Source organism: Rhamphochromis longiceps, unplaced genomic scaffold, assembly GCF_057381845.1.
Source record: "Rhamphochromis longiceps isolate RC_006_pf unplaced genomic scaffold, R_longiceps_female_GT1.1 unmapped_scaffold_3, whole genome shotgun sequence".
Lineage (NCBI taxonomy): Eukaryota > Metazoa > Chordata > Actinopteri > Cichliformes > Cichlidae > Rhamphochromis > Rhamphochromis longiceps.
In genome coordinates this window covers 117,894-120,393 of record NW_028187223.1, presented here as the reverse complement: position 1 = coordinate 120,393, position 2,500 = coordinate 117,894, and positions in this window count along the sequence as shown.

Genomic DNA, 2,500 nt, shown 5'->3' with positions numbered 1-2,500 from the left:
GGCCAGCGCGCCCAGGAGCACATCTTTTTCGACCGTAAAGGGAGACAGGAGGCCGACTCACTGCCTCGGCTAAATGGAGAGGGAATTTCAGCAGGGCCAGGGCACAGGCATGGACCTTTTTCAGCTGCAAGGGAGGGAAGAGCAAGGTGTGATGTAGGTCCCCGGGGCCTGCTGGAGGTCCAGGTCCATGCCCGATGTGAGTAGCAGCAGGGCCAGCGCGCCCAGGAGCACATCTTTTTCGACCGTAAAGGAGACAGGAGGCCGACTCACTGCCTCGGCTAAATGGAGAGGGAATTTCAGAAGGGCCAGGGCAAAAGCATGGACCTTTTTCAGCTGTAAGGGAGGCAAGAGCAAGGTGTGATGTAGGTCCCCGGGGCCTGCTGGAGGTCCAGGTCCATGCCCGATGTGAGTAGCAGCAGGGCCAGCGCGCCCAGGAGCACATCTTTTTCGACCGTAAAGGGAGACAGGAGGCCGACTCACTGCCTCGGCTAAATGGAGAGGGAATTTCAGCAGGGCCAGGGCACAGGCATGGACCTTTTTCAGCTGCAAGGGAGGGAAGAGCAAGGTGTGATGTAGGTCCCCGGGGCCTGCTGGAGGTCCAGGTCCATGCCCGATGTGAGTAGCAGCAGGGCCAGCGCGCCCAGGAGCACATCTTTTTCGACCGTAAAGGGAGACAGGAGGCCGACTCACTGCCTCGGCTAAATGGAGAGGGAATTTCAGAAGGGCCAGGGCAAAAGCATGGACCTTTTCAGCTGTAAGGGAGGCAAGAGCAAGGTGCGATGTAGGTCCCCGGGGCCTGTTGTCGTACCATAGGCACGAGTGGTGTGTGTGTGTGGCAAAGAGTTTCTGCGCAGTGTACCAGGGGCACGGGGAAAGGTTGTTGTACCATAGGCATGAGAAAAGTTGTCGTACCATAGGCACGAGAAAAGTTGTCGTACCATAGGCACGAGTGGTGTGTGTGTGTGGCAAAGTGCTACTGAGCGGTGTACCAGGGGCACGGCGAAAAGTTGTTGTACCATAGGCACGAGAAAAGTTGTTGTACCATAGGCACGAGAAAAGCTGTCGTACCAGGGGCACGGAGGAAAGTTGTTGTACCATAGGCCCGAGAAAAGTTGTCGTACCATAGGTACGAGGAGTGTGTGTGTGGCAAAGTGCTACTGAGCGGTGTACCAGGGGCACGGCGAAAAGTTGTTGTACCATAGGCACGAGAAAAGTTGTTGTACCATAGGCACGAGAAAAGCTGTCGTACCAGGGGCACGGAGGAAAGTTGTTGTACCATAGGCCCGAGAAAAGTTGTCGTACCATAGGCACGAGGAGAGTTTGTGTGGCAAAGTGCTACTGAGCGGTGTACCAGGGGCACGGCAAAAAGTTGTTGTACCATAGGCACGAGAAAAATTGTTGTACCATAGGCACGAGAAAAGTTGTCGTACCATAGGCACGAGAAAAGTTGTCGTACCATAGGCACAAGCAGTGCGTGCGTGCGTGCGTGCGTGCGTGCGTGCGTGTGTGTGTGTGTGTGTGGCAGTTCTTCTGCGCAGTGTACCAGGGGCACATTTCAATGTGCTTTCTGGAGTACCAGGGGCACGAGGATTTTGCCAGTGGTGTTCTGCTTTGTTAGTGGGAGGGGGCTTAAGTGTGGGTCCCCGGGGCCTGCTGGAGGTCCAGGTCCATGCTAGATACGTGGTACAGGGTAACTGCAGGGGGGGGGGGGGGTAATGTGGGTTCACGGGGCCTGCTGGAGGTCAAGGTCCATGCTGGATATGCGCTGGATCATAACTGCAAGAAAGGAAAGCTAGTGGGGGAGTAGAGCAGGGGAGTATGTGGGTCCCCAGGGCCTGCTGGAGGTCCAGGTCCATGCTAGATATGTGGCACAGGGTAACTGCAGGGGGGGGGGGGGTAATGTGGGTCCACGGGGCCTGCTGGAAGTCAAGGTCCATGCTAGATATGTGGTACAGGGTAACTGCAGGGGGGGGGGGGGGGGTAATTTGGGTCCCCGGGGCCTGCTGGAAGTCAAGGTCCATGCTGGATATGCGCTGGATCATAACTGCAAGAAAGGAAAGCTAGTGGGGGAGTAGAGCAGGGGAGTATGTGGGTCCCCAGGGCCTGCTGGAAGTCAAGGTCCATGCTAGACATGTGGTACAGGGTAACTGCAGGGGGAAGGGGGGGGGGGTAATGTGGGTCCCCGGGGCCTGCTGGAGGTCAAGGTCCGTGCTAGATATGTGGTACGGGGTAACTGCGGGGGGGGGGGGGGGGATCTAATGGGGGACTAGATCAGGTGAGGATGTAATGGCCAGTTCGACAGCAGCACATCTTTTTCGACCGTAAGGGAGAGAGGAGGCCGACTCTCTGCCTCGGCCAAATGGAGAGAGATTTTCAGCAGGGCCAGTGCGCCAGGAGCACATCTTTTTCAACCGTGAGGGAGAGAGGAGGCCGACTCACCACCTCGGCCAGGGCCTTTTTTTCTCCCCTCTCCAGTTGAGCAGTCTAAGGGTAATGAGTA